This window comes from Oncorhynchus mykiss, chromosome 11 (genome assembly GCF_013265735.2).
Source record: "Oncorhynchus mykiss isolate Arlee chromosome 11, USDA_OmykA_1.1, whole genome shotgun sequence".
Classification (NCBI taxonomy): Eukaryota; Metazoa; Chordata; class Actinopteri; order Salmoniformes; family Salmonidae; genus Oncorhynchus; species Oncorhynchus mykiss.
In genome coordinates, this window is record NC_048575.1 from 47,525,143 (window position 1) to 47,537,939 (window position 12,797).

Below are 12,797 nucleotides of genomic sequence, written 5' to 3' on the forward strand. Positions count from 1 at the left end.
GTGCTGCAGGAGATGGTTGTCCTTCTGGAAGGTTCTCCCATCTCCACAGAAGAACTCTAGAGCTCTGTCAGAGTGATCATCGGGTTCTTGGTCACCTCCCTGACCAAGGCCCTTCTCCCCCGATTGCTCAGTTTGGCCGGGCTGCCAGCTCTAGGAAGAGTCTTGGTGGTTCTAAACTTCTTCCATTTAAGAATGATGGAGGACACTGTGTTCTTGGGGACATTCAAAGCTGCAGAATTGTTTTGGTACCCTTCCCCAGATCTCTGCCTCGACACAATCCTGTCTCAAGCTCTACCGACAATTCCTTTGACCTCATGGCTTGGTTTTTGCTCTGACATGCGCTGTCAACTGTGGGACCTTATATAGACAGGTGTGGAACTTTCGACATTTTAGAATAAGGCTGTAACGCAACTAAATGTGGAAAAAGTGATGGGGCCTGAATTCTTTCCGAAGGCACTGTAAGTGCATATGACATATGGGCACAATAATAAATATTCAGTTGGCTCCTCTTTCCTATATTATTAAGAGCCTTGAAAAATGATAAAATGCTTACTTCATTGAGAATATACACTGAGGGGACAAAACATTAAGGACACCTGCTCTTTCCATGACATAGACTGACCAGGTGAATCCAGGTGAAAGCTATGATCCCTTAATGATGAATCCATTTCAGTCAGTGTGAATGAAGGGGAGGAGACAGGTTAAAGAAAGATGTTTAAGCCTCGAGACAATTGAGACAGATTGTGTATGAGTGGGTGAATGGGCAAGACAAAATATTTAAGTGCCTGTGAACGGGGTATGGTAGTAGGTGCCAGGTGCATGAATTACAAATCCGCCTTTAACTAATTAAATCATGTTTGTAGTCTATTACATAGTTACAATGTGTACCATTGACGTCCCAGGACCAGGATTGGTAAACACTGTTGAAGTGTATAATTGTAATACATACAGTTGAAGTCGGAAGTTTAAATACACTTAGGTTGGAGTCATTAAAACTAATTTTTCAACCACTACACAAATTTCTTGTTAACAATCTATAGTTTTGGCAAGTTGGTTAGGACATCTACTTTGTGCATGACACAAGTAATTTTTCCAGCAATTGTTTACAGACAGATTATTTCACTTATAATTCACTTTATCACAATTCCAGTGGGTCAGAAGTATACATACACTAAGTTGACTGTGCCTTTAAACAGCTTGGAAAATTCCAGAAAATTATGTCAAGTCTGGTTCATCCTTGGGAGCAATTTCCAAACACCTGAAGGTACCATGTTCATCTGTACAAACAATAGTACGCAAGTATAAAATCAATTCCAGAACAACAGCAAAGCACCTTGTGAAGATGCTGGAGGAAACGGGTACAAATGTATCTATATCCACAGTAAAACGAGTCCTATATCGACATAACTTGAAAGCCGCTCAGCAAGGAAGAAGCCACTGCTTCAAAGCCGCCATAAAACAGCCAGACTACTGTTTGCAACCCCACATGGGGACAAAGATCGTACTTTTTGGAGAAATGTCCTCTAGTCTGATGAAACAAAAATAGAACTGTTTGGCCTTAATGCCCATCGTTATGTTTGGAGGAAAAAGGGGGAGGCTTGCAAGCCGAAGAACACCATCCCAACAGTGAAGCATGGGGGTGGCAGCATCATGTTGTGGGGGTGCTTTGCTGCAGGAGGGTATGGTGCACTTCACAAAATAGATGGCATCATGAGGTAGAAAATTATGTGGATATATTGGAGCAACATCTCAAGACATCAGTCAGAAAGTTAAAGCTTGGTCGCAAATGGGTCTTCCAAATAAACAATGACCCAAAGCATACTTCCAAAGTTGTGGAAAAATGGCTTACGGACAACAAAGTCAAGGTATTGGAGTGGCCATCACAAAGCCCTGACCTCAATCCTATAGAACATTTGTGGGCAGAACTGAAAAAGCGTGCGAGCAAGGAGGCCTACAAACATGACTTCGTTACACCAGCTCTGTCAGGAGGAATGGGCCAAAATTCACCAAACTTATTGTGGGAAGCTTGTGGAAGGCTGCCCGAAACGTTTGACCCAAGTTAAACAATTTAACGGCAATGCTACCAAATACTAATTGAGTGTATGCAAACTTCTGACCCACTGGGAATGTGATGAAAGCAATAAAAGCTGAAATAAATCATTCTCTCTACTATTTTTCTGACATTTCACATTCTTAAAATAAAGCGGTGATCCTAACTGACCTAAACCAGGACATTTTTACTTGGATTAAATGTCAGGAATTGTGAAAAATGTATTTGCCTGAGCTGTATGTAAACTTCCGACTTCAAATGTATGTATTTTCAATGTCCGGAAAATATGTCTTCACCTAAAATGCACCTGACATTGACGCCTTGAAAAGTTGTTTCAACATAGCGTCTTTTCAACATAATTTTTCTTACGGGGAAGAGTAAAATGAAAGTATGAATTCACTTTCTCTGTACTATGAAGGGTTGCCCTATACCATTTTTATTTTATTTTTAATTCCCCCGTTTTGGGAGGGGGAAAGTGTTGGCTGGTACAAAACCATTACAAAAAGAGGTTACTCCAGGTCTAGTAATTGATGGATGACAAAGTGTAACAAAAATGCGTCCACTCACTGTTCGCGCACCTGTTACTTTATTGAGGTAATCCTGGATTTAATTCGCCATCTCGTCCAGTAATGTCTAGGAATTCCTTTTCAATTTTTTTTGTTAACAATACAAAATATGCATACAAACAACAGCATACAAACATCAACGACATCACACCTGCCCAGACACCCATCTCCAGGAGCCTGCATTACTCTCCGCCACATGGCCTCAAACTGCACCATTTTGCTTCTCTCTGTCTCACACACACTTTCAACATTTAGATAGTAAAGCATTTGACCTTTCTAATCTGTTAACGATAGATGATTGGTTGATTTCCAGTTTTTAAATATACGTTTTTTTCAAGATGATTGACAAGAAAAGTATTGTCCAACCCATCGGGTATTTCACTGCACCCTAATATGCCATGTCTTGAAATATGAAGAAAGATAGATTAAAAGGAAATTGACATTGTAATACTTCTGACAGACAACTTTCTAACTCCGCACACAACTTTTGGACTTCATAGCATTCCCAGAAGGCATGGATTATTGAGTCATTGTTAGTTTTGCACTTAAGACATGACTCTGCCGTTGTGCTGTAAAAGTTGTGAATTTTGTCTGTTGTATAATAAATATCTATAAATTACAAGTGTCCAGATTTGAATCCATACTTTGACAAAACATCATTAGGTATTATGCAATATGGGCATGATGGTTTTAGAAACAAAACGACTTTGTCTATATCCCCTTTAATTCTGTCTGAATAGAGTGGGATGGACCAATAGCAAAGTGTGTCAGCTCAAGTTTCAAACATCTATCCATATTTTACATGAGATCTGTTCAGCCTTATTATAAAACATCTTCCAATCAGTTGATTTGATATTATGGGGTCAGGTGTGTTAAATACCACAATATCATATATCACGAGGCAAGTGGTGCAGTGACCGTTAGGCCAATTCTTTGTTTAAGAAAGTGTTAACTCATTTGAATAAATATAATTATTATAAACATCAATCAATAATCTCACTGTTTTGCATCCGTTTATTCCCCCCCCCCCCCCATCATTATATATTTTCACTTTTGTCCAGTAGAGTCCGCCCCTACCCAGCAGCAAGGTTGAAGTTTTGTAATAGTAGGCTTAGTCTAGTCTAAGACCACCTTATTCGAGTCTGATTCAAAACCTAGACAGTGAGGGGTTGAGACCAAGTCAAGACCAAGAGAGCAAGCCCAGTCAAATGTGAGACCAGGAAGTATTAAGGATTTCCAAAAAGTGATTTTCTAACACCAAATTTGCCTAGATGTCTTATTGCCATCAGTAGTCTGCAATCACAGGAAATAATGCACTATTTCATATACATTTATAATTCTCCAAGACTGAGTCAAGACCGAGTACAAGACTACAACATTGGTGATTTCATAAATGAAAAAAATCTCACAGCCCTGTGTTGTTCACCATCTGTTAACCTTCTCATGTGTCAGTTCCAAATATCTTTAACAGTGCCCCCCAGCTGGAGTTTTTTTATGCACATGATGTCAGAATGCGCTCACTGTTCCAAAATGTGATTGTTACACAACAGGACAATTAACCCGTTTCCCCCCTCCCTCAAAACCAAGGCACGCTGCCTGCTAATTATCTATAGGCTGTTTCAACTTGTCAATTTGAAATTATTTTCAAACAACAGTTTTAGTTTGAAATTGAGGCGTGTTCCGCCTCCTCGTTAATGCGGGCAATTTAAGTTTGAGGCATACTATGCTAATGTAATGCTAATCTCCAGTAAGAACAGAACCTGACTGAACTTTATCCCTCTTCGTTGTTGTTTTCCATTCTAAGAGACGTTGTGGCACAGATGTTGTAATGTAAAGAAATTATCACGGTTTATGCATCCTCAATGAAGTAGGAAGCCCATGTAATGGGCCTTTACATAACCACACACAATAACATGTGTAGCCAAATACATGGTGTTGTCTAGTGCGTTCAAGTGGATTCACGTTGAAAAGGTGCACTTTTCACACATAATCTGTTGAGTTAGTGTTTTTAGCTAGCAAGATGGTATTTGATTCACTGATGAAACGTGGCACATCATGACACGGGCAGTCTTCATGTATCATTGCTGTCAAGGGTCATGTACTATGTCATGTATCATTGTTGTTACAGTGCAGTGTGGCTGCCTTTTTGACACCTCCTCCTTTCCCTGAGCCCCTACAATCCAACATGAGACGACCTTGGGAGTGTCCAGACCAACCCCAAGTCCTACTGTAGTCTATTAATAAACACTGCAACTATGTTTATCATAGAAATCATTAGACTGATAATATGACAATTCACATATGTACCATGTTGTCTACATGGCAAGCTCTCACACTCATGTAATCCAATATAATGACAGAGGCTATTTTCCTGTTTTTAGACCAGGGGTGTGGTGTTTGGTGTTTTTCAACGAGTGTCATAGCATTGCCCAGAATAGAGTTCACACATCTCCCCTGTGCTCACCTTTCAGACAGTGGCCAGTTGTGTGGACAGCAACTGGTCCCCATGTGTGAGTGTGTGAAAAGGGAGTAGAGGCCAGTACCACTAATGAGAGGTTTCCCGAGAAATGTTTTAGAGGTTTTAAATGGTTTAACATTTGAGAAGAAACGTATCCCTTTTGTCAGTCGGTTTTCTTTATGAGTAAGTGAATTGAGTGTCATGACACTATCAAAGCACCAGGGTGTTAGCGCCACAGTGCAAATGTATTGTTTTTATGAAGAACCTCTCCCTGTCACGCCCTGATCTTAGTTATCTCTGTTTTCTTTATTATTTGGGGTAGGTCAGGGTATGACTAGGGTGGGTATGTTAGTTTGTCTTGTCTAGGGGTTTTGTATATCTAGGTTTTTTTGTAAGTCTAGGTTTATTGTATGTCTATGGTGGCCTGAATTGGTTCCCAATCAGAGGCAGCTGTTTATCGTTGTCTCTGATTGGGGACCCTATTTAGCTAGCCATATTCCCTTGGGTATTTTGTGGGTTCTTATTCTATGTTTAGTTGCCTGTCTGCACTATTCATATTAGCTTCATGTTTTGTTGTTTTGTTAGTTTTTTCAGTGTTGCATTTCTTTAATAAATTAAGAATGTACGCTTACCACGCTGCGCCTTGGTCTCCTCCTTACAACGAACCTGACACTCCCTCTCTCTCTGACCTCGACATATTCCAAACATATAATAATTACATTGCTAAGTATCATCCATCACATGAACCTGTCTAACACAGATCTTTAGATCTAACCTTCAAATATGGCGTTTTGCCAATTGTGACTTACACTATTGTTATGGATTCATGGTGAGATATATAGCAGTCCATCTGAGAATATATATACGCTGACCATGGGAGGTTTGTTGACTTTACAGTTGATCAATAGAGTTTGGAACTTAGTGTATATTCAGAGGATCCAAGCACAAGAGGTTGGTGGAACCTTAATTGGGGAGGACGGGCTCATAGTAATGGCTGCAACAATAAATGGAATGGTATCATACTCATCAAACACATGGTTTCTATGTGTTTGATACCATTCTACCCACTCCATTCCAGACATTATTATGAGCCGTCCTCCCCTCAGCAGCCTCTTGTGATTCCAAGGTTCATAAACTCACACTAATGATGCTATTTTCTATAGTAATTCTCAACAAGACAAGTTTGCCAAGTTAGGCTTTTTCAAAGGTCTCCCTTCTTATGCATTTGGCACATTTGGATCAAGGAGTCTGGCTATTGAGGCCAATAGCACTCCAATGAAAAACTCCTGTTACATGTCACCATCTACCCCCTCTCTCTCATTGACCACCACATCTGGGACTTTGGCATGGCGGAAATAAGCTCAAGCCACATGCCTGGAGGGCCGACTAAAAAGAAGGAAACCCAGATAATGAAAGACAAACAGAGACAGAACAAGTTGGGGGAAAGAAGGGAAGAGAGAGCAAATATACACGTGTGTCTTCATGCTTGCTGTTGACTGATGACTGGACACAGCAGTTGCTGCTCCCTATAGGGGGGGATTGAGCGATGGGCCAACTGAAGTAATGCTGTATGCTCATCACTCGCTCCGCTCCATAATATGAATTCCTAGAGGAGCCACTCAGATTAATGTCGAACATGCTCAGCCATGTGAGTCAGGGTGGCACTATCTTTGTCCATGCAGCCCAAGGGGAACAGAGGGGCATTATTATCACTGATGCGGTAGGTTTATGGAGGGTGGTCAGGGGTCAGTGAACAGGGGTTCAGGTCAAGGGTCACCATCACTGTGGTGAGAAACTAAGGAGGGAGTTTGACAGAGATTGAGGTGTGGGGTATTTACAGGTGGTAGGGATGGTGAGCTGGGAGCCATGGTTTCGGTGGTTAGGTTTGTTTGACAGATCACATTCTTCAGGTCCCTTGTGCTGCTAAGCAGGGTGTGGTGAGTGGAAGTGGCTCATGTTAGAAGAAATCAGGGCAGGAATACAGAGAAGACATGCTAACTATCTACACTATCACCACACACACACACACACACGTGCAAAGGCTTTTCTCACTCCTTGTATTTACCAAAAAGCCATTCTCACACTCTATACCTGCCCCCCCTCCATTGTCCATCATGTGTCCTACTGAGCAGTCAGCTCTCCACCGTGTTCCTTGATATGGTTACTCCTGTTGATCTATGTTGCATTTCACATTCTAGACTTCCTCCCGTCCATTGCATATGTGGACCTACAGGTAGTTCTCACCATTAAAACTGGAACCAGGCCCCCCCCCAAACATACACACATACAGTGCCCTCAGAAAGTATTCATACCCCTTGATTTATTCTACATTTTGTTGTGTTACAACCTGAATTTAAAAATTGATTCAATTGATTTTTTCTCTCTCACCCATCTTCACACAATATCCCAGTCAAAACATGTTTTTAGACTTTTTGCAAATTTATTGAAAATGAAATACAGAAATATCTCATTTACAGTGCCTTGCGAAAGTATTCGGCCCCCTTGAACTTTGCGACCTTTTGCCACATTTCAGGCTTCAAACATAAAGATATAAAACTGTATTTTTTTTGTGAAGAATCAACAACAAGTGGGACACAATCATGAAGTGGAACGACATTTATTGGATATTTCAAACTTTTTTAACAAATCAAAAACTGAAAAATTGGGCGTGCAAAATTATTCAGCCCCCTTAAGTTAATACTTTGTAGCGCCACCTTTTGCTGCGATTACAGCTGTAAGTCGCTTGGGGTATGTCTCTATCAGTTTTGCACATCGAGGAACTGAAATCTTTTCCCATTCCTCCTTGCAAAACAGCTCGAGCTCAGGGAGGTTGGATGGAGAGCATTTGTGAACAGCAGTTTTCAGTTCTTTCCACAGATTCTCGATTGGATTCAGGTCTGGACTTTGACTTGGCCATTCTAACACCTGGATATGTTTATTTTTGAACCATTCCATTGTAGATTTTGCTTTATGTTTTGGATCATTGTCTTGTTGGAAGACAAATCTCCATCCCAGTCTCAGGTCTTTTGCAGACTCCATCAGGTTTTCTTCCAGAATGGTCCTGTATTTGGCTCCATCCATCTTCCCATCAATTTTAACCATCTTCCCTGTCCCTGCTGAAGAAAAGTAGGCCCAAACCATGATGCTGCCACCACCATGTTTGACAGTGGGGATGGTGTGTTCAGCTGTGTTGCTTTTACGCCAAACATAACGTTTTGCATTGTTGCCAAAAAGTTCAATTTTGGTTTCATCTGACCAGAGCACCTTCTTCCACATGTTTGGTGTGTCTCCCAGGTGGCTTGTGGCAAACTTTAAACGACACTTTTTATGGATATCTTTAAGAAATGGCTTTCTTCTTGCCACTCTTCCATAAAGGGCAGATTTGTGCAATATACGACTGATTGTTGTCCTATGGACAGAGTCTCCCACCTCAGCTGTAGATCTCTGCAGTTCATCCAGAGTGATCATGGGCCTCTTGGCTGCATCTCTGATCAGTCTTCTCCTTGTATGAGCTGAAAGTTTAGAGGGACGGCCAGGTCTTGGTAGATTTGCAGTGGTCTGATACTCCTTCCGTTTCAAAATTATCGCTTGCACAGTGCTCCTTGGGATGTTTAAAGCTTGGGAAATCTTTTTGTATCCAAATCCGGCTTTAAACTTCTTCACAACAGTATCTCGGACCTGCCTGGTGTGTTCCTTGTTCTTCATGATGCTCTCTGCGCTTTTAACGGACCTCTGAGACTATCACAGTGCAGTTGCATTTATACGGAGACTTGATTACACACAGGTGGATTGTATTTATCATCATTAGTCATTTAGGTCAACATTGGATCATTCAGAGATCCTCACTGAACTTCTGGAGAGAGTTTGCTGCACTGAAAGTAAAGGGGCTGAATAATTTTGCACGCCCAATTTTTCAGTTTTTGATTTGTTAAAAAAGTTTGAAATATCCAATAAATGTCGTTCCACTTCATGATTGTGTCCCACTTGTTGTTGATTCTTCACAAAAAAATACAGTTTATATCTTTATGTTTGAAGCCTGAAATGTGGCAAAAGGTCGCAAAGTTCAAGGGGGCCGAATACTTTCACAAGGCACTGTACATAAGTACAAGTCAATATATGTTAGAATCATATTTGGCAGCGATTACAGCTGTGAGCTTTTCTGGGTATGTTTCTAAGATATTTGTACACCTGGATTGTACAATATTTGCTCATTATTATAAAAAAAATCTTCAAGTTTTGTCAAGTTGTTGATCATTGCTAGACAGCCATTTTAAAGTCTTGCCATAGATTTTCAAGACGATTTAAGTCCAAACTGTAACTAGGCCACTCAGGAACATTAATTGTCTTGGTAAGCAACTCCAGTGTATATTTGGCCTTGTGTTTTAGGTTTTGTCCTGCTGAAAGGTAAATTTACATTTTAGTAATTTAGCAGATGCTCTAATCCAGAGCAAGTTACAGGAGCAATTTGGGTTAAGGGCCTTGCTCAAGGGCACATCGACAGATTTTTCACAGAGTCGGCTCTGGGTTCATTCAAGCGACCTTTCGGTTACTGACCCAACACTCTTAACCGCTAGGCTACCCATCTTCCAGTGTCTGTTGGAAAGCAGACTGAACCAGGTTTTCCTCTAGGATTTTGCCTGTGCTTAACTCTATTCCATTTCTTTCTATCTTAAAAAGCTCCCTAGTCCTTGACGATGACAAGCATTCCCATAACATGATGCAGCCACCACCATGCTTGAAAATATGAACAGTGGTACTCAGTGATAGGTTTGGGTAAAATCCAACACAACATAACACTTTGTGTTCAGGACATACATTCATTTTTTTCAAGATTTCTTTGGGGGGGTAGATCAGCTTTAATACTGCAGATAGATTGCAGCTTCCATCAATGTAACTGTCTGCATCCTTTCCAATCCCCCATCTTTTTTTGTAAATGTATATTGTAATGTTTTGCACATTCGAAAGTCTCTCAGCCTATCACACAATGTTATGCAAATGAGTTGCTGTATGTGAGGATGCGAGAGGCATGCTGAGAGAGAGTTTTTGGGAAGGCTTTGTGAGTGGCTGGTCAGTGCTGGGGTGCACTGTCTGTTCATCCAAATAAAATACAACCTGATTATTCCATGGAAAATCTGTGTCCTAGACTGTTTATGCTGGTCAACAAACAACGTGCAAGTTTCGGCGACCTTACGGTTCGTTACAATATGTATACACTACAGTTCAAAAGTGGGGGGTCACTTAGAAATGTCCTTGTTTTTGAAAGAAAATGAAAAATGTTGTCTGTTAAAATAACATCAAATTGATCAGAAATATAGTGTAGACATTGTTAATGTTGTAAATTACTATTGTAGCTGGAAGCGGCTGATTTTTTATGGAATATCTACATAGGCGTACAGAGGTCCATTAGCAGCAACCATCACACCTGTTTTCCAAAGGCCTGTTGTGTTAGCTAATCCAAGTTTATCATTTTAAAAGGCTAATTGATCATTAGAAAACCCTTTTGCAATTATGTTAGAACAGCTGAAAACTGTTCTGCTGTTTAAAGAAGCAATTAAACTGGCCTTCTTTAGACTAGTTGAGTATCTGGAGCATCCGCATTTGTGGGTTCGATTACAGGCTCAAAATGTCCAGAAATAAAGAACTTTCTTCTGAAACTTGTCAGTCTATTCTTGTTCTGAGAAATGAATGCTATTCCATGCAAGAAATTGCCAAGAAACTGAAGATCTCGTACAACACTGTGTACTACTCCCTTCACAGAACAGAGCAAACGGGCTCTATCCAGAATAGAAAGAGGAGTGGGAGGCCCCCATAAACTTGGATGAGCTAACACGACGTGTCATTGGAACACAGGAGTGATGGTTGCTGATAATAGGCCTCTGTATACCTATGTAGATATTAAAAAATAGTAATCTACAATAATAATTTACAACATTAACAATGTCTACATTGTATTTCTGATCAATTCAATGTTATTTTAATGGACAAAAAATTTGCTATTCTTTCAAAAACAAGGACATTTCTAAGTGACCCACACTTTTGAAAGGTAGTGCCTTCTGAAAATATTCAGACCCGTTGACTTTTTCCACATTTTGTTACTTTACAGCCATATTCTAAAATGGATCAAATGTATATATATCCTAATCTACACACAATACCCCATGACATAGCGAAAACAGGTTTTTAGAAATGTTTGCAAATGTATTTAAAAAAACAACTGAAATACCTTATTTACATAAGTATTCAGACCCTTTGCTATGAGACTTGAATTTGAGATCAGGTGCATCCTGTTTCCATCATCCTTGAGCTGTTTCTACAACTTGGAGTCCACCTGTGGTAAATTCAATTGATTGGACATGATTTGGAAAGGCACACAACTGTCTATTTAAAGTCCCACAGTTGACAGTGCATGTCAGAACAAAAACCAAGCCATGAGGTCGAAGGAATTGTCTATTGAGCTCCGAGACAGGATTTGGTTGAGACACAAATCTGGGGAAGGGTACCAAAACATTTCTGCAGCATTGAAGGTCCCCAAGAACACAGTGGCCTCCATCATTCTTAAATAGAAGAAGTTTGGAACTATCAAGACTCTTCCTAAAGATGGCCACCTGGCCAAACTTAGCAATCAGGGAAGAAGGGCTTTGGTCAGGGAGGTGAACAAGAATCTGATGGTAACTCTGACAGAGCTCCAGAGTTTCTCTATGGAGATGGGAAATCTTCCAGAAGGACAACCATCTTTACAGCACTCCACCAATCAGGCCTTTATGGTAGAGTGGCCAGACAGATGTCACTCCTCAGTAAAAGGCACATGACAGCCCGCTTGGAGTTTTCCAAAAGGCACCTAAAGGACTCTCAGACCATGAGAAACATGATTCTCTGGTCTGAAGAAACCAAGATTGAACTCTTTGGCCTGAATGCCAAGCATCAACTTCTGGAGGAAATCTGGCACCATTCCTACGGTGAAGCATGGTGGTGGCAGCATCATGCTGTGAGGATGTTTTTCAGCAGCAGGGACTGGGAGACTAGTCAGGATCGAGGAAAGATGAACGGAGCAAAGTACAGAGAGATCCTTGATGAAAATCTCCTACTGAGCACTCAGGACCTCAGACTGGGGCGAAGGTTCACCTTCCAACAGGACAACGTCCCTAAGCACACAGCCAAGACACCGCAGGAGTGGCTTCGGGACAAATCTCTGAATGTCCTTGAGTGGCCCAGCCAGAGCCTGAACTTGAACCTGATCTAACATCTCTGGAGAGACAATTTAATCAATTTTAGAATAAGGCTGTAACATAACAAATTGTGGAAAAAGTCAAGGAGTCTGAATACTTTCCGAATGCAGTGAATAGGGATTTTGCATATTGCTATTGATATGTTTAATAATCGTATATTCATATTACATGTTATAACTCCCGTACGGACTCAGGAGAGAAGAAGGTCAGGAGCCATGCGTCCTTCAAATCACGACCCTGCCAAGCCACACTGCTTCTTGACACACTGCTCGCTTAACCCGGAAGCCAACAGCACCAATGTGTCGGAGGAAACACCGTACAACTGGCAGACGTGTCAGCGTGCATGTGCTCGGCCCTTCCACAGGAGTCGCTAGAGCGCAAAAGGGGACAAGGACCTCCCGGTCGCGTCTGGTTGCGAAACACCTCATTCTTTATATTGTAGAACACTTAGAGCATTGGGGGCTTCTCGGAGGAGGAAGGGGACGACCATCTTCCTC